General features: G+C 38.7%; 1 protein-coding gene across 1 annotated transcript in view; it reads right to left on the reverse strand.

Annotated features, from left to right (window-relative positions):
- hdac5 (histone deacetylase 5) overlaps positions 1 to 20,733 on the reverse strand; it is an 80,218-nt gene extending 59,485 nt beyond the window's left edge. Inside the window, exon 1 of the mRNA XM_041777745.1 lies at positions 20,513 to 20,733. The gene's annotated coding sequence lies outside the window, so the exon portion shown is untranslated. The remainder of the gene's footprint in view (positions 1 to 20,512) is intronic.

Raw genomic sequence — 20,733 nt, forward strand, 5'->3', positions numbered from 1 at the left:
TTATCATTCATTTCTCAGTAATCTCATTGCACTTTTTAAACCCTTAAACTGCTGCCTTCCCTGTTTAATAGTCTGAATGATTCCTGGATGTTTTATACACTGGATAAATCATTTTTTCACACAGGATTTACACCACATTTAGGACACAGCTGCACCCTCCAGCTCACTGCAGCTTCACTGTCCTCTGACGCCCCCTACTGGTCTCCAGCAGGACACCGTCTGTATATACGAGCTTTAGCTGTGGATATGATGACTTTACTGTTCAAGACAGCCCTCCAACATATCAGAGATGAATACCACCTGATCAGTCACGTGAATGGCAGAGGGTGAGTGTGTTTCTTTGTATTTAGATGTGAGTGTGTCACAGCCGAAGCTCAGGTTGCTTAGCTGTAATGTGATTTAAAGGAGCACATTTAGCTCTGATTCCACACCAAACACTCTTCATTAGCCTGCAAAATTAAATCAGTTTTAATCAGGATCATGACTAGCCTTTCCAATACCAGAAAAATGACAGACAGAGGTCATTTATGATTTAAATGCGCGCTACTTCCTTTAAAAACCTGATTCATCACATGAATATATTGCAAGATACTGTAATGGAAAGTTGTGTCTTAACCTAAACCTTTGCCTTATCTTGAGAGTGATGAAAACAATGTCTGACCAGGTGTTCCCCCCTTGGGGAAGTTTTGGGGGCAATCAAGTGTGGTAAACAAAAGGATCTTTGATCTGAGGGTTTCTAGCCCTCTAAGCGTGGAAATACGTGGTTGCCCACTTTGGGGTTTAGCCAGGGAACAGGTTTTTTACGACATATTTTACAATCTGTGTGTCCTGAATTGTAGGCATGCAAATGAGTGTTTTAAACTGGAATATAAAAGAGCACTGGATGAAAGGTTCGGCCACTCTGTGGTCATGGTTGGTGTGTCCACCTGCAGGTGTCAAAATAAATCCAGAACATTTCTCCTTCCTAATTGTTGTTGGTGTCTTAATTTTCCTGTTTTTTTAAATTCCCACCACAGATATAAAAGATCAGTTATTGGAAAAGTTGGTGGAAGAAGCCCAGATCGAGGAAAACCCTTATTTCTTTGACTTCCACTCACTTTTCTAAATGGTGCTCATATTTCAATGCAATTTCGACACTGAAAAGAAGTTAGCCTGCAATTTTTGATGACAATAAACTTTCCAATACTAAAGGTCTTTTATTGCTTGCCTGGTTCAAAACTGGGATTAAATAACAATATGGCCTGTTGCAATTTTCATAAGGTGCAATATTTCTTTTAGGGATGCATGATATTGGATTTTTGCCGATATGCCGATACTTACAGATTCATTTTAGTCGATACCGATATCGATACCAATATTTAAATACCCTTTTCGGACAAAAAATGTCAGTCCTTTTGGACAGTTTTAGGTTTAAGGATGACCAAGGAAACAATTTTAGTCCTTAAAAAACACTTTCAAGATTAAAGAATGAGGATAAATAAAGAAAAAGACCTCACCTGACATAGGTATGTTGGTTCAGATTAAAACTCCATTAATTTATTAGTGTATATGGACAAAATTTACAGTTGATATATGCTAAAATACACAGGCAAAATATCGGATGTAAATATCAGCAAAAATTTTGGTATCTGCCAATACTGATACCAGACCGATAATATCGTGCATCCCTAATTTCTTTGACCTGAAATACCAGTTTTAAACTTTTTTTTTGCAGCAGAGATGTTATACATGACATATCATGCAATCTCTCAGGTGCCATTTGTTTTAGAAAAGTCTTCAAAAATTCTACCTTTTTCATTTTTTTCACTTTTTCCTTAATAAATATAAGAATGACAAAAACCCTTCAGTGCAATATTTCATATCCAATTTGCAATATGAGTCAAAATCATCAGAATGAGACATTTTTAAAGAATTGTTCAGACCTTGTTTAGGAATAAAAGAAAGTTAAGGAATAACTGCATATCCAATCACAATTACATTATTTTCAAAAATCGTTCACCCCTATTTAAAAAACACCATTTTTCATATTGCAAAATTAACTGTAGGTGGAAAGAAGTCATTTATTTTGCATTTATCAAAGCTAAACAGCTTGAAAACGCAGGAATAAATGAGTGCAAAGCATAAATCTGCAAAATAATGCTTCATTATAAAAACTAATCTATGCATGGACAAAACTAACGCAACAGCATGATGATCCTTTTGTTTATTATTATATATTCCAAAATTGTGATTGAAAGTGAAACCTAATTGCACTAGCATTTGTTTACCAAAGAATTTATCATCCAGCATGCTTTCTGACAAAAAAAAACTTTTCTCTGTAAATTTGTGCTTTAAAATGCATTATTTAGAGGTTAAAAGTCTAAAAATCTGCAGCCAGTGCCTCATTTCAACTGATTTAGTATGATTCATCTGTTTCTTATTTTTATTCTAAAATTTAAATGCACGCATCACTGAAGGATGATTCACTGTAGAAACTATGATTATGACTTGTCCTTGTAAAACAATCAATAAAAGTGGATGACTACCTTTCTTTACAGAACATGGTTCTTAAGGTACAAACTGCAGAATAATAGGGCTGACTTTGAGCCTGATGATCTAAAGATTATCTTGCCAAATCTTCCTGTGGTTTTGCATGAATATTAACATTTTTTTCCTTGAATTTTTTGGCGTAATCTTGCATGAGCTTTGGGAAAAACATGCTTGAAAATAACAGCAACAGGCGACTGGCCCAGACTGTGAAAACCACACACCTGCTGTCTGTAGTGACAATTTCACAGTGGAGATACCCCACACAGAAACCTGTGGGATCAAACAAGACTGCAGAGGAAAAACAAGCACGGAGGATGGCTGAAATCCTCTGCCGCCTGTCCTGGCATACGCTACGGTTGCAGCAAAGAGTAAAAGAATATGGGTGACACCCTGGCTGGGATGAAGGTGTGGGTTTGTTTATGTTTGCTGTAACACCCAGGTGGTGATGCTACCAAGTCTGCTTGTTTTTAAGGGCCGTTGTGATTATTCTGTTGAAGGAATTACAACTCTGGAATCGTAAATATTGAGCATGCTTAGATTTTCAACAATTTAAGAGACCGAATCAAGTTTTTAATAAAAAGACACCCAAATTTAAAACAAAGCAGGCAACACACAGGTCTTTATGGATGTCTGCAGCCAGGATGTCTTGCATACTTTGGGATTATTAAGACAATCATTTCTAAAAAGCCTTGAATCTGGACACAACCCACGATCACTGGAGAGCGTGTCTGCAGACAGCAGCTCTCAGACACCCATCCTGCAGACGACTACTCTGAGACGCACCACCACAGTCAGGACAGGGACATAATTTGCAGGGACAGTGTATTTCTATGTAAGAACACAGGCTCCAATAGCTGTAGCTTCCTAAGCTAATGGAGCTTGGCTATGCGAGCTATGTAGTTAATGTTACTATGTAAGCCAATGTAGCAGCATTGGCTTTAGCAACATAAGCTTAATCAAATGCAGCTGCATACATATAAAGCTGCATAAGTTACGTAGCCAAGTAGCTATATAAGCCTTACCAATATTAACTTTAGCTGCCTGAGCTAACATAGCTTAGTTAGCTTTAGCTATGTTAGCTGCGTTAGAGTATTTTCATAGAGGACATCTGTTTTTCTGCAATCAGAGCACAGAAAATGTTTGTAATTAGCTTCTGCAGGTCAGGGTTTGTTACTTTTGCTGTCCTAACCCTTACACTCACCCTAATTGGAAGTTTAATCTGATTCTACTTTAAGAGTTTTTGGATGTATTCCCATCCTGACAGTGGTTAGGGTTGGGTATCGTTTTTACAATACTGGGTCTAAATTGATACTTTTGAGGATAAAAGATGTGTGTTGAAAGTCAGAGGGAGAATAAAAGCTGTCTCGGTATCAAATTGATTTGTAGAAATATTGTTATAAGGTTCCAGTCAAAGATGGGATATAAAAGGAATACAACTTAAAATATAAATCAAACTAATTCCATAACGGCAGGGGAAAAAAATAAAGTATATATATCTGTGTTGTAATTCAGTCCAGTAGGTATAAGATGTGAGGAACCCTAACAGTGGGGATGTTTGACAGCAGGGGTCTGCAGGGCAGGCATCTAAGGGAGGTGGTCTGCAGCCAGACTGTCATGGGACTACTGAAGAAGCAAACTTTGCCTCAGATCAGGCTTAAAATCCTCAAATGTGTGGTCAACCTTAAGTGTGTTCAGAGTGACTTTACCCTCCCAAATCTGTTTAGAAGACGACAGGGGTCACCTCCATTTTATATTAAAGTTTTAAACAGGTTCAGTGTTTACAATCAGAAATCCTGACAATAGCTGAGCACGCTCTCTGTGGGCGTCACATGGAGCCAAAGACAGCCAACCAGGAAGTAATCCAACTAAAGGAGGAAGCACAACAAACACAGCCATTGCAGTTTGTCATTAGAAATGGAGGAGCAACTTCTTGATATGTGGCAACAACACGAGTGTTTATACAACCTGTAAAAAATAAAATAAAACTGACAAGGGGAGGACTGAAGTCACCACCATGTGGATGTAGCAGGTAGCTAACAGCTAGCCACAATGAGCTTGTTTACTCAGCAATGGATGGGGATCAACAGATTCTTCTTCTCAGGGCCGATACTTTTACTGATGATATTTAGTATAAATATATTTTGACAAACAATGTACTGAATGTGGAGTAAGCAACTGGAAAAGTCCTGAACAATTACGCCCGAGCTCTGCCGACATGAAAAATGTCACAGAAATACGGGAGCAAGAAATCAGAGAGCGAGCCAAAAGCTGACTGTGTCAGTGGCTTCAGTGTTGATTGGCTGGTACATCTGTGACATCAGCTAATCGGACTGTAGTGTGGGCGGGGCATAACCTGAGACCTTGGAGAGTGAGAAACAGGCAGAGAGGGAGGATTTCTCATTTTGAAACAGTAAACTCTGGTTAATGTCGATAAAGCTATGTGTGTTATACACCACACACTTTAAAAACAAGCCTGTTAAACATGACATTACATGTCGTCACGTGTGGGGTCATTTTTAAAATCAGTAAAGATTTAAAAATCTATCAATGTGTGCCAGGCTTAAGTGGAGGAAGTGGAAGTCCGAGTCATTAGAGCGAGTCAGCAGGGTGCCGGTGTAACAGTGTCAGGGCCCAGATAACGGGATCAAGAGCTGGAGGAGAGTGCATGTGTGTGCGTGTCTGCATCTGTGTCTGTGTGCTTAGGGAGCTAACTAGCTGTGGCAGACTAACCTGCTGGCCAACTATTCCATTAGCCTAATGACATGCAGATCAACAGAGAGGGAGGGAGAGAGTAAAGGTGGAAAAAAGGCCGAAAGACATAAGGAAAAAGTAAAGGACAGGAGAAAAATAAGGAAGAAAGTAAAGATTAAATATCAAAAAAGAAAGAAAAAGTAAAGTCAAAGAAATAGATTTCATACATGCAGCTGAGCGTGTCTCAGGAGGAAGGCCATGACATAACTAGAACTACCACCTGCTCTTAATATGCCTTTGAGAGGTTCACATTTGCTGACAGTGAAAGTATAGTGGTGAATCAAGAAGAAAGGCTATGGGGGTGCAGATGGCCCCCATGTACAGGGGGCCCGGGATGGAATCCGGCCTGTGACCTATCCCTGCATGTCTCCCTGCCCTCTCGCCTGTTTCCAACTCTATCCACTGTCCTCCTCTGTCAAATAAAGGCACAAAAAGACCAAAATCTTAAAATGAAGAAAGGCAATGGTTATGGTTGGGCAGTTTATAATACCATTAAACCTAACCCCAGTTTTCCCCATGGTATACCATATTACCACTATAAATCACATTACACAGGCACATGATAACGTGTAGATTTTAGCCAGTTTTCCAGAGATCTTTAAAAATTACTTCATTAACAGGGTAAAAGCAGCTCTTTTATTGCAAGAAAAGGAGATAAATGAGCTGAAACATTGATAAACATTTAAACATACCAATTATCACAATAAAACAGAGTAAAAAAAAAAGTATGATTGCATGTTCTTCATAGACTTTTGCTACCACTTTTTTCCCTAGACACACATTTACAACCCACTGAAAACTGCTCCGCGACCCACTTTTGGGTCCCAGACCATCACTTGGGAACCAACGCTTTAAACATGTGTTGTCGTGGATTGTTGGTGCATGTTTAACGCTTTGACTAGAGAAGACCAATCCACGGTGCCAGCCCTGTGCCAGTTGCGCCGCGCCATGACGCACGAGTATATATGTGCCTGTAAACATGTGCGCTCGTAGTTTGCCAAATTAGACACCTGGAGTGTTTTCACCACTTTTAAAGCACCTTCACACACAAGCAGCAGTGCTGCTGCTGGAAATGGACACACACTCTAAAGGCATTTATTATAAAAGTGCACTCATTACGCAGCACCATCTCCATGACGATAATTAAAGCGATAGCAGGGCTATTTTGGATACTCTAGGATTCAGTATTACCCCTTTCCCACTGGCCAAAAAACCAGTTTAAACACACCAACAATCTGCTCCTGTCGGCAGTGGGAAAGGCTCTTATCAGCATTCAGACCCGCGTCGACTGACCCTAGATGGACACGGGTTTTTATCTGCTCGCCTCCGATCGGCTCCAGTGGGAACGTCACACACATGACTTTGGCGTAACGTGCCTACGTCATAATATCGTGCCTGTAACTTGGGGCAACAAAAGGACGCCGGCAGCAGAGGGTCGAGCATTGTTGTCTGCTTGGTCTGTAACTTTTGTGACTCTTTGCCAACTCAGCAAGAAATTCCATCAGCCTTCATATCATCAGCCCTGGAATGTCATTCAGTCTGCGCTGAGTTTTTATATTTTGAAAGAGGGATAAAAGTACAAAGAACGGAAAACAGTTGACCACCGTGTCCATGGCTTCCTTTCCATTGTTTGCCTAGCTGTGTTTCGGCACACTGATGACGCACCAGAGGATCAAATAATAGCCACGCAGCTCGTCTGCTGGCGATCAGATCTGGGTCTGCTGGCAATGGGAAAGGAGTCACTTGCCAATTGGTTTACTCACGTTGAAAATAAAAAAAACGCTTTTACACGCTAATTTTAGTGGGAAAGTGGTACATTACCACCCATTTATTACCCCCCAGGAGGGGCTCCAAAGATCTTGAGGGGTGCAGAGGCTTTGTCTGCCCTGAGGCTGCCAAAATAAAATGTGCAATTATTGACTAAAATCATGATAAAGCAGTTTTCAGTAGTTTATACAAAGGTCTTTTGATAAGAAAACTATGCATAGGCCTTTTTTTAGGGTTTTATCAGTGAAACACTTAAAATCTATGTTGATTTTTGGCTACAACGTGTTGTCCTGGGGGGTGCAACTGTTCTTAGGTACATGTGAGGGGGGGGCTCCAAGGAAATATGGTGGGGAAACACTGCCTTAAACTAACTTCACACTGCGACAGTAACGGTGCATTACTGAATTAGGCCAATATTAGCAGTGCTAGCCGGCCTTAGACCCTCTCTGCAGTGTTCCAGTTATATCTGAGTATATCAGACAAAGCCAACATGCAACTTTTTAAACATTTTCTTGATCAAAATAATAGTAAACCACGCTGTTTCCACTGTATGCTATCAATGCCATCAGTTACTGGTTGTTTACATTGGAGTAATGAGCACTGGGGCAGCGACAACTACAACTACAACTACAGCATCTACTAGTGGTGGGCAGCTGCATCACAGTGTGGATGGAGCATTTACCAGGATTTGGGGCCTGAAAGGGATCCCATTAACATTTTAGCGTTAATGGCTTGACAACCACAAAACAAAACACATCTGGTCCTTCCTAATGCCTGGGCAGAGGCATGGACAGAATGATTTGGAAGTAGAGGAAGAAGCCCTGCAGCCTGACTCTATAGTGACAACTTTTACCTCTATATCAGTCACCAAACTGAAATCACAATGGTCCTGCACCAGCTAGATTTAAACATCCCCGATTTCATGCAGAAAATGTCCTGACTGAAAAATTCAGGATCAAGTATAGGTGAAATAAAGCAATGCATGCAACTAACCCTGAAAATTTCCAGGATATTTTCAGGAGCAATGCCAGAAGAAAGAGAGAGGGAAAGGACTGAAGAAGTGAGAGAGTGGAGGAAGAGGAGCTGCTCAGGGTTCAGTCTCAAACATATTAACACGTCTGTAATGGGTCTTAATGTTTGCAAAGCATTAAGGAACCTAAATCTCTCTCTCTCTCTCTCTCTGCCACCTCCTCCTCCTCCTCTTCACACCATCATTTCCTAAAATACCTGGCCCTTCCCATTCTGGAGAGGAGTCGGAAGTGCTGCCTGGCAACCGGGGAGCTGGCTGCCGTGGTAACAGTTCACCTGAGCACCTCTTCCCCAAACAAACAGCAAACACCAGAGAGAGAGCGCGAGAGAGAGAGAGAGAGAGAGTGAGAGAGAGAGAGAGAGAGAGAGAGAGTGTCCAGCAGTAGTCGGTGCGTCTCAGTATTTGTTGATAGTCTGCACATTAAAGTGAGCCGCTCCAGAAGGAGCTGCAGCCGTTAGTCAGAGGTGGACTCTGAGGTAGTGAAGGTCACGGCGTCCAGTGCTGGAGACGTCAGGATGCTAGTTTTTGTCTTTTTATAAAACTCTCCCACTAAAGTCAAGAAAAAACAAAAAAATAAACATGATTGCAGTCATTTTCATGAGGCCTAAAGGTCTTTAAGTCAGTTTTTCCTCCAGAATTGCTGCACCTTTAAAAAGAAATGAAATATAAATCGTGTCAATTCCATCTGCAAACAGACTGAAACTGTTGTCTCTTTTTCTGGACAGGTTTAATATTTTTCTGCAGGGACAGGAGCCGTTTTCACTGGGTGGTGAAGGTGCTCCTGGGAAAAATCAGATCATATTTTCATTCTAACTGGCCCACCAGTATGAGGTCTGCAGATTCCCTCCAGTATAAAAATGTAGACTTAACCTTGGTTATGTAAAATATAAAACATAATATAAATAATAATTAGATAAAAAGTCAGGAATGTGGAAAAATAAATTATTTTGTGTTTTTATTTTATATTTTAAATTTTGCATCTCACAGTTACTATTTTTGACTTTCTATTTCATACTTGAACTTTTTCAATTCCTAACTCTGACTTTAAACCCATGTTTTGAGCTTATATATTAACAATTTTAAATCTAAAGTCATATTTTTACCTTTTAACTCATTATTTGGGATTTTACCTCTGCTTTGACCTTTTCAATCCCTAACTTGGACTTTTAATCCTATATTTTGACATTTCAGACACAATTTCATATTTTTGCCTTTAAAGCTCATGACTCTGACTTTCTTTCTAATATTTTTGCCTTTTCATTATAATGACTTTGAATCTATATTTTAGATTTTAGATTCACCATTTTACATTCTAAGTCATATTTTGATCTTTTAAAATCATTTTTGGGGATTTAATGTCACATATTGACCTTTTCTATTCCTAACTTTGACTTTTAAACCCATTTTTTGACCTTTAAGACACACAATTTAAAACTGTAACTCTTTTTGTTACCATTAAAACTCTGCATTTCCTATTTTATTTCATAATTTGACCTTTAAAACTTATGTTTTTACTTTCTATTTCATAAATTTGCCTTTTAAAACATTATATTACTTTTAATTTCATATTTTGACCTTTTCAATTCAAAACTTTTATTTTTTATCTCATATTTGGAATTTTAGACTCACTATTTTAAATTTTAATTCATATTTTGACCTTATAAACTCACAATTTAAATCATAATGCTTCACATTTTAAACTCACAATTTTGAATCTTCTCTCATATTTTGGCCTTTAAAACTTTTATTTTTATTTTCTATCTCTATTATTTGTATTTGAAAAACATTTTGTTGACTTTCAATCTTATATTTTGACCTTGTACATTCACAATTTTCAACATTTTTACTCTTATTTTGAACTTCAAAACTCACGATTTTAACTTTCTGTTTCATAAATTTGCCTTTAAAAACACTATTTTGACTTTCATTTCCCATTTTGACCTTTTTAACAAATAATTTAGACTTTTTATCAGATTTTGATCCTTTCAACTTTTCATTTTGACTTCGTAAAATCTCATATCCTTCATCATCAGTGCTAAATTTCCCCTCCATAATCCATCACTGGTAAAAAATGAGGTTGACAGTTTACGGTTAAATGTTGACCCTGTTAGGCTCTCAGTTTAGACCTCAATTCAGAATCCGGCCCCTGCTGTGACTGAGTCTGACACCCCCACAATCCATTTGTCTTCTCATTTATCCACACTTAGTACACCAAGAAATATTGACTTTTGCGGCTCGTCTTGACTGTTCTCTATTATTCACAGAGACCCAACATTAATCCACAAAAGGGGGCGAGAACTTTGTAACAGGGAAGATTCAGCAGGCAGAAACCTCGAGCAAATCCAGACTCACTGATGGAAAGTGTCTGCCATTAAAGACGGGACAAGAAGGTCGAGTAACAGAACTTCTCTTAGACGGAGCAGAAAAAGCCTCACAGAGAGAGCTGTGGACATTGGAGGTAGAAGTGGGCACCATGACCCTTTAAGCTCTTACATAACTAATGGAGTGACCTTTGAACTTCAGGGCTTTAGAGGAAAAAAAACACCCAACCAGTTCATGATGTAGCCGTAAATCCTCCACCAGCATCCATCTAAGCACCAGACTCAGCAGCTGGTGTGATGTGAGGGTCAGGGAGGAAGATCTCGGCTGTGTGAAGACAGCAAAATACATCTGCACTGGTGCGATTCGCCGTTTTCTTTTTTGATGAAATTTTCAGGAAATGTCAGAAATGGCATAAGGAAGAACTGATTAGATTTTGGGACTGATCCGGATCACCATCTGGATCCAGGAATTTTTTAAAGGATTCTTTACTATTGGGAGATAGGGCTAATGGCCGAGGTCTACGCTGTTACCACTTTACACCTGGAGATGGCGGACATGAGTAACTTCAATCTCAGCAGCATTTTTGGGTGTGTTTCTATTCAAAGTTTTGGAGTTTATAGAGTTTGAAAGATGCACGCCCGGTCGAGGAGACGATGTTTCCACCATGTTTCCACCCCACCAGAGAGGGAGTAATCACGAAAGCCGTGGTGGGGGCTAATTTATGTTTTATGTTTATGTTTTTCTTGATCAAACCACAACTACATAAAATTGATGTCTCTGATTTCATGTTGGCTTTAATGCAAAGTTTGGCGCAAAAATAAGAAAAGGTGCCATTTCAGCTTAAATCCAAAAGCACAGAGGCTGTTGTACGATGTGCACACGGTCACCTGACCCCAGCCCTAGATGACAGTACGTCACTGTGTCAATTAAAAGCATGTTTGTAAAAAAAAAATTAGGATTTTTTTTTTTAAATGTTAGAGGGGCACAGCTAGCCTCTCAGCTCAGAAAAGACTCCTCTAGACTCTGGTCCCCCTTGATCTCGATTGATGATACTAGGAGGTCTGCAGAACTGAGTATTTGTGATATTGATCACTTCCACACCAGGTAAACAAGTGAACCTTTGGGGGAAAAAAAAACACTTTTTTGTAAAGTGTAGGGATCATACTTAATGTATGCAGTCTTTTTCTGATGATAATTGCAGTGTATGGATCCATTTAGAGTTATAAAGCTATAAACTTTTCTTCACTCCCATCATTCCTAAAAGCTGTCCCCCACTTCCTGCCCCCCCCCCCCCATCATGCATTCATGATGACTGCAAACAACCTATAACAGTAAAAAAAACCTCTAAATGAAAGCTGCAGTAATCCATTATGTGATAAAGTCCTGATTTCAGCACTATTAGCATGAGTTATTGTTGTTTTTCTGAATGCATGAGTCATTTGGAGAACATAATTTGAATTTTCTGAATCAAAATTCACTAAAAGCTGTACAAAGATTCTCCACAGCACAAAGCAGAGTCAGCAAAGCATCAGAGAACACCTACACTAATGCACAGAAGTATTAAAAAGTCCTTTTAGGACTTAAACAGCTGATCTTAGACTGCAGCATTAAAGCAGAAAACTTGAAATAATAATAAAAACATGCTCTTTTATGCAGCTATGCTGCAGCATCAGCAGGCACTGTAGAGAAAATTTCAGCGCTAGAGGTTCCAGTTTCTTTGTGCATGTGTGGGAACGTAAATGTAGGTCTCCATCTGCTATAGTTGTAGTATTAATAGTGTTTTTTGTTGTGTCATGCACAGAAAGGTGCCCAGCCCACATAAACGTACAAGACACTACAAACAAAACACAACAGAGCGAGAGCAAGAGAACAAATCCACCTCCATTCATGTCACACAGTGTCAAAGCAAATACGGCCACGGTTCTCCTCTGTAACAGAGCGTCAAAGACACAAAGAGCCGTCCTACTCTGGCTGAAGGCATTTAACACACACAGTCAGGGGAAACAGCCTGTAAACACACCTGGAGTCACAGAGGATTTATCAAACTGCACTGAAGACATGATGAAGAAAAGGTGAAAACTTAGGATGGATCCACATGAGGCCGTCCACGAGGGGGACAAAGGGGAGAGCTTTCTGGGGCCCATGGAAGTCAGGAAAAATCATGATCCATCCTAAAGTTAAGCTGTGATATTTGATCTTAAACCTGCATAATAACCACTCTAATCAAAGCAACAAAAAAATCTGTTTCATTTCGCAGTATAGTACAATATAATCTAATTAAAATGTAAACAAAGCCCTTTTCTAAACTGAAATTCCCCTTTTTATCTCTAATGTAAACAATGGGCATGGAATTGAATAAGATATTTGAAAAGTAATGTCAGACTTCATAGCAGCTAAGGCATGATGTGCACAAATATCAGAATAAAGAAGAGAAAGCTGGAATAACTTTAAAGGAAAAGTAATGAATAATTGGTGGGGGAGGGCTGAAATGGGTTGAAAGAGGCAAGAATGGGCCAAGTAAGGTAAAAAATGGATGGGAAAATGCCGAAATGTGGCACTATAGGTTAAAATACACAAAAACGGGTCAAGAAAGGCAAAAAGGGCACAAAAATGGGAGGGAAAATATGTGAAAAATGATTAAGAAGTGGCAAAAATGGGTTAAATTGGGGGGTGGTCTAAAAGGCATAAAGAGGCAAAAATGTTTTAGAAAATGTGTGAAAAGCCATTAAAAAGAGGTAAAAATGGGTTAAAAGAGACAAACAAGGGTCTAGAAAGGCAAAGCGGGTGGTAAAATGGTGAAAAGTGATTAAAAAATTGGATGGGGGGGGGGATAGTCTGGAAAAACAAAAAAAGGTCAAAAGTGGGTGGTAAAATGGTGAAAAATGGTTAAAAAAATGGATAAATTTGGGGAAAATAGTCTAAAGGGGCTAAAATGGACAAAAATAGGTGGTAAAAAAGTGAAAAGTGATTTAAAAAAATGAATAAAATAGGGGAAAATTGTCCGGAAAGGCACAAAGGGGCAAGAACTGATGGAAAAACACTGAAAAGCAGTTAAAAAGTGGCAAAATGGGTTATAAGAGTTATGGGTTATAAGAGACAAACAATGGTCTAGAAAGAAAAAAAAAGGGGCACAAATTGGTGAAAAATGGTCAAAAGTGATTTTTAAAAATTGGGTACAATGGGGGACAATGGACTGGAAAGGCAAAAAGGGTCAAAAGTGATGGGAAAATACTGAAAAGTTGTTAAGAAAGTGGAATAATGGGTTATAAGAGGCAAACAATGATCTAGAATGAAAAAAATGGGCAAAAGTGTGGGTAAATGGTGAAAAGCAGTTAAAAGTGGCAAAATGGGTTATAAGAGGCAAACAATGGTCTGGAAAGACAACCATCTGCTGAAACTGTGTTAAAGGGATGGAGGCAGAGAGGAAACAGAGCAATAATGAATAAGATAAATGTGTGGCTGTTAATCCTATTTTCTTCGATATCTCTGTAATGTCAGTAATGAAGGTCATCATCTGAGAAGAACTTGCAGTTTAAATTCATCTTTATTTGTCTTGCAAGTTGCCTAATGATCGCTGTTTTCTAACGCCGTCTGTCCCCTGTATTTTTCATCTTGAAGCCAAACTTGGACTTGCATTTCCCAACCTATTTGATTTTATTCAAAATTATTCAACCAGAAAAACCTCACTGAGATCAAGAACCTCGTTTAAAAGAGCGCCCAGGTTTAGACAGGCAGCAGCACGATCAATCAACAGTTACAGATATAAAACATTAGAAAAGTACAACAAACACAGATCCACCAATCCTGGATGACGGGGCAGAAAGGCCTTAGTCAAACCATCTTTAACCTGATGCATCTTCCTCTACCACCTCTGATCTGTTTATAAAAACACAGAGAAGAGATAAGCTCCCAAAAACACAAATTCTGCTGCAGCACACCTGAAACTCCTCTTAATTTCATGGCCTTAAATTTGAGTAAATCATATCACTTAACAAGTCTTTGTAAGCGTCTTCAGCACCCGTACAACGCTGACATGATCTGATATCAGCCTGAGAGTATTTATCACTGGTTAGGACTGCCTGCCTTCAGTTAGCTGGTTTACTAAAGTGCAAACATTTAAACCTCCAATATTTCCATTTTTGGATTTTTGCAACACGTTTTTGTTCTTCTATCTGTTTCTTCTTCTTGTAATAGAAATCTTGTGGCCAGCACATTGGCCCTTGCTGGCTACCGTAGGTTTGATAAAAATCAATACTTTTGTGAGCGTTATTTTTAAGCTGGCAGATGAAACAGAGAACACCAAGAATAAAAGGGTCGTCACATTGGCAACAGTTTACCTCAACACTGCCAGAGTTTCTGAGGAACTCAGAGTGTGAAGGAGTTTGTGGCAATATTTGGTGATTTAAAATGATTTATTTCCCTTTAACAGGCGTTTAGGACTTCTAATTTAGCTGCCATGGTATCTATTCACCTCAACGTTACATTTCTGGCTTTGGCTGATGATAAATCGGATTAGAAGTTAGATTAGATTGCAGGATATTTGTACTTGTAGGCCACCGTACATTTGACAGCTAAAATCAAAAACCTTGAGTGAGTTATTTTTCAGCTGGCAGATTATATGGAGAATAATGCCAAGAAAAAAAGAGGTAACCATGTTTTATGCTCAGTATTTACTTAACTATGAGGGACAATCTGCAGTCATCACAATCCAGAAAACTAGGGAGCCCAGGAGGTGACATGAACGTGTTTATTTTTTAAATACACGCACGCGTTTTATTCGTATCTCATGCGTTGTAATAGTCGATATGTACAGTGCTTAACAAATTTACCACCTGTCATAAAAACGAGAAAACATAAATATTTTAGAAATCTTTCAAAAACTTGTTTCAAACTAAAAATGTTATTGATATTCATTTGGCAAATAACAAACTGAAACAACTAAATAGTCCTTTTTCACACATAATAACCAAAAATCTTCATATTTTGTATGGCCTCCTTTGGTCTTGATAACCGCTTCATTCTTGCTGCCATTGTTTTTATGGACTTTTCTACAGTCTCTTTTGCTATTGAGTTCTAAATAGTTTCTAGCTCTTTCCACAGACTTGCTTTACATGAAACTTTTGTGCCATCAATCTTTGGATCTACTAAATCCCAAATTTGTTCAACAGGATTCAAATCCAGACTTTGACTTGTCCAGTCCATCAGTTTCAGTACTCCAGATTCCTTTTTCCAGATCAGATAGTCTCTGCACAGCTTTGATGTATGCTTGGGGTCATTGTCTTGTTGGTATATGAACCCACGACCAATCAGATTCAGTCCAGAAGGGATTCCATGATGCACTAAGATGTTGTGGTAGACGTTCTTGTTCATGATACTGTCCATTTTCACTCATTTGCCCACGCTGTATCCACAGATGGAACCCCAAACCATAATGGACTCCCCACTGTGTTTCAGTGGCCACAGTTACATGATGTTTTTTAATGCAGAATTAATTATTCAGAATTAAATAATTCGGAATTTAAGTATTCTCCTCTGCGTTTCCATGGAAATAGTAATTCTGAATTGAGGTTTACATGGAAAACACGTTTAATCGCCTTTATTCAATTCCTCTTAAGGTCTGGGGGTTGTGAAGGGTTCTGATTGGGCAGGGGGCAGAGGTGACGTATTTACATCTACCGGAAGAAAACAAACTCCGTCTGCTTCCGTCCATCCACTCTTTTCATTATATCCATATCTTCTAAGGTTCTTATTAAATAAATAGTCTCAGCCCGAGTCCAACGCTTGCTTCAGGAACGAGCATGCGCAGAACGACTGGAATTAATTCAAAGCGGAATAAACGTATACGTGATCGAGGAATTATTCAACTCTGCTTTAAAATCAGAATAAACCAGCCACTTACTTCGGATTTAAGTTTAATTCATAATGGTCATTTTCATTCAGAATTAGGTGTTTACAAGGTCATTGGCTATGTTTACATGAGAGCTTTAATTCCCCTTTAGTTCAGAATAAAAATTTAATCCTCTTTAAAAAGATTAAAAGTGACAAAATGACAAATTCTCCAGTCTAAAAATGTGTTAATTACAAGAAAGAAAAAGATTTTTTTTACTTTACAAGTTGTAAATGGGGCCGTGCAGACGGTCAAGTGGTTTAAGGCGCCCCATGTACACGGGCAGCCCAGGTTCAAATCTGTTCAGTGGCCCATCGCCACATGTCTCTCCCCACTCTCGCCCCTGTTCCCAGTCTATCCACTGTCCTCCTCTGTCTTATGAACGCACAAAAATGCCCAAAATAATCCTTAAAAAAAAAAATGTTTTAAATGTACTTGAACCAAAATGTAGAATTTCTGTTTGTCTTTTAATTTTTTTTACCTTACAATATTGTAAAATTTAAGTTTTAAAACTTGTCATTTTTGAGTGTCCAGTGACAAAATTTAAGACTTTTAAAACAGAGAAATTTATCGTTTTTCAAGTAAAATTTTGACTTTTTAAACCCTGAAATTCTGAGTTTGACTCCTTTAAAATATACAACTTTATAATCTCTTAAATTGATGTATTTTTCCTAAAATGTTGATGTTTTTGCACAAAACTGAACTGACTCTCTTCTCTCAGTTTTTCATGTTTTAGGTCGGCTTCTAATACATTTATGGTGTTAAAAAAATGTATATGTGCATCTAATTTTGACAACGTCTAGGGCAATTAATCGAAAATTAGATGTGGCCTGCTGCAATTTTTTAAAATTGCAGAAGGTGCATTATTTCTTTGACCTGAAAAAAATCTTACCTTTATTTTTGTACTTTTTTTCTTGTTTTTTTGTGGGGGATTTTTATATTTATTTTTGGGCCTTTACGTGTCTTTTGATGGAGGAAGGACAGTGGATAGACTCGGAAACAGAGAGGAGAGTGAGCAGAGACATGCTGTAAAGGGCCACAGGCCCGATTCGAACCCAGGCTGCCCGCATACATGGGTAGCGCCTTAAACCACTTGACCATCTGCGCACCCATTTTTGTACTTTTTTCCTATTAAATATGAGAATGACAAAAGCCCTTCAATGCAACAATTTATATCCAATTTGCAAAACAAGTCAAAACTGTCAGAATTAGATGTTTTTAAATAATTGTTCAGCCCCTATCAAACCACAATACAGGAGAAAAAAATCGCAACTAGATCATTTTGCAAAATCATTCAGCCCTAGCACCGTCAGAGCAGGCAGGGTCCTGCGCCCTCCCTGGAGTGCCCGGACCCCCGGTTGGGAACCTCTGCTGTAGAACATCTGTGATAAGCTGGCTCTCCTCTGGCAAGAACAGAGCAGAGAATCAACCTCATGGAAAGACAATGCATACTGAGGAAGAATATCCACTGTGCATCTCTTAGGAACACCTAGTCACAAGTGAGAACTCTAACTCAGTGGAAAACTTTACTCATGGTGCAAATGTATCCCACATCAAAAATAACAACCAGAAACATGAGCAAAAAATGAGTGCTGTACTCAAGAAAAAGTACAGTTAATCTGACTAAAACTTACTTAAGTAGAAGTAGAAGTACAGCTCTGTAAATCTGCTCAAGTAAAAGTAAAAAGTATTTAAAGTTTACTTTAAGTACTGAGTATCTACAGAGGAGTTGAACAGTAAAATACGTCAAAAACAACAAGAGAATAGCGCTCCAACCAGGTCATTCAGGTAAACTCACACCTCTGTGATAAAGTAAATACACCGCAAATTAAAAGTGCTTTTTTAACTCATATAGAGCTAAATTTCACACTTTAAAAAGTGACGTTAAACGACACTTTTGAAATTGTGAAATATTTAACCCTTGGATCCTACTACGTCCATTTTGAGGAAATTCATCATTTTTATCATCATTATTTTGAGTTGATAGTCACATTTTTATAGATTGAGGCATCAAATTTGGCCAAAGTTATTATTTTTCTTCATATTTAAAAACAAAAGTGTTGCCTATAGAACTCTACTGACGCCAAATAGCTCCATCCATCCTTGTTTGTCCACTAAAATCATCAGAAGTAAGTGAAACGATTCGTGCCACTAGATATGGATGTCTGAGAGTGGGCTACATGTGTAGGGAAAAGTTTGTGTGCTCCTACGTGTGTGCTCGGGTGCGAATCTGCATCTATGTTTACAGCCAGAAATGCCGTAAGTGGAGTGTTTACAGTCAAAAAATGCTACTTCTGGTGTGCAGTCTGGGACTAAGAAAGGGGGACATTTGGACAATTTCAAATTTGCCCTCACTTCATAGCAAGTGGATGGACATGCATGAGGATGCACGGGTCTTTTCCATCAATAGGAGAGAATATATCATATCTCAGATTTGCAGTACATTTATATATGCACGTAATGAGCGTAATCGCGGTCACGTTTTGGTTAGAGCTGGAAATGCGCGTGTTTGTGATTCATATCCTACATATATCCTGATTTTTTATGTCTCTACATAAAATAAACCTAACATGAACAAATGCATTCGCTCGCATATGATTTGGTAGAGGAGGAGGCTGGAGAAAAGGATGGTAAAACTGGTGTGTTTTTGGCTCCAAAAGACTCATCTGTTCAGCATGGATGCTGTCTAACTGAATCCAAGTCATAGACATAGTGGACAATAACTGGCATACAAAGGGGGTAACATTGAATTTTTTTATTTTTCTTTATCTATTTTTGTTAGTGGTCAGGGTTGAAGTTGTTGAAGAGGTTTGAGTCAGTGAAAGTTAAAAAAAAAAAATTTAAAAAAGGGTGTTTTATTAAAGGTTTTCTGTATGTCCAGAATATGGATGTACAAGGACAGATGGAGCTAAAATATGGCATTTGGCACTACAAAAAAATTTAAATGCATCAATATCAATTTTACTACTCATCATTGACATGGCCCAGACTGTATTTATTTAAAAAAGGGTTGTTTTTTTTAACTAGATCATTTTAAATTGGAAATATGTTGTTTTTGTGTTTTTTACCATAAAAAATACCAGTGACATGGTGTACAATAACTGGCATGAAAAGCTGTTACATTTATTTTTTAAATTTTTTTTTTAGTGTTCAGGGTTGAAGTTGTTGAAGCGGTGAAAATAGAAAAAAAACGTTGAAAAATAATTGTTTTATTAACAGTTTTCTGTATGTCCAGAATATGGACAAACAAGGACAGATGGAGCTAAAAATTACAAGGGAGCGAGGGTTAATATAACAGCTGCAGCAACTCCAGAAAAGCTGTGGAAAGGTGGGTCTCCCCTGGCAAGAACGGAGCAGAAAACCAACCTCATGGAAAGACAGCGAGGAAGAAGATCCACTATGCATCCTTTAGGAACACCTAGTCACAGGTGACAGCTCTAACTTAGTAGATAACTTCACTCATGGTGCAAATGTATCTCAATAAAAAACAACAACCAGAAATACTAGCAAAAGAAAGCTGTTTTGGGATGTGATGGAATAATTATCATGCTATTCAATTACAGTAATCTGAGTAAATGTAATTCGTTACTCTCCACCCTGGTGGAAAGTAGAGGGAGTATACAAAGGGAATAAAAGAGGAACGAGAACGCTTCCCTGTGGAGCACCAGAACCAATATGTCGGTATTGTATGTTATTATGAAAGTTACACTGTGTGTAGGGGTTTGCCAGGGATTTTTGGTCATTAAAAATGAATTAAGCAATAAAAAAATGAAGTTTCGTTGCTGTTTTATCAGCATAGTTGTTGCTATTGTTTGATTTTAGCTAATGTGGTTATGAAATGAGTTATAAAATTCTGGCATCATGACAACCCTAGGAAGATGTTAAACTAAGTTGTGCCCCAGTTAGCCATCAAGTTATCAATACCTGATCGATAAGAGCTTGCACACAGGTTCGTATGATTACATAAGAGCAGATAAAAGCAGTTTTCAGGGTTGTAGCTCGTTAGCTGCAGGCTCTGTCAGCTATGTCCTTTAGCTAGCTACAGTAACAGTTCTGAAGTTAGCATTCATGTTAACAAGTGAAGCCAAAGGCTTAGCATGCACTAAAACTGACCAGTCTTCATGAAAGCTTGAGCTGCACGTCGGCAGCTATGTGGTTATTGTAGTGTCACGCACACACGCACACATGCACGCTCTCTGTCTCCCATAAACCCCTCGGTACCGTACCGTGGATGTCGGCGGGTCTTCCTGGAACGCGTATCGGCGCAGAGGTCGCTTCCTCCCGGCGTCGGTTTCCGCCGAGGCTCGGTGTCCGTACAGCTCCACTGCGCTTTGAAATAAGTCGAGAAAAAGGGAATAATGGAGCCAGTAGGACGTATCTCACCTCCTACCGTTTCACTTCCTCCGTATTTACAGTTGCCTGTCTCCCTCTCTCTCTCCCTCTCTCA

Source organism: Cheilinus undulatus, linkage group 21 (assembly GCF_018320785.1).
Source record: "Cheilinus undulatus linkage group 21, ASM1832078v1, whole genome shotgun sequence".
Taxonomy (NCBI): domain Eukaryota; kingdom Metazoa; phylum Chordata; class Actinopteri; order Labriformes; family Labridae; genus Cheilinus; species Cheilinus undulatus.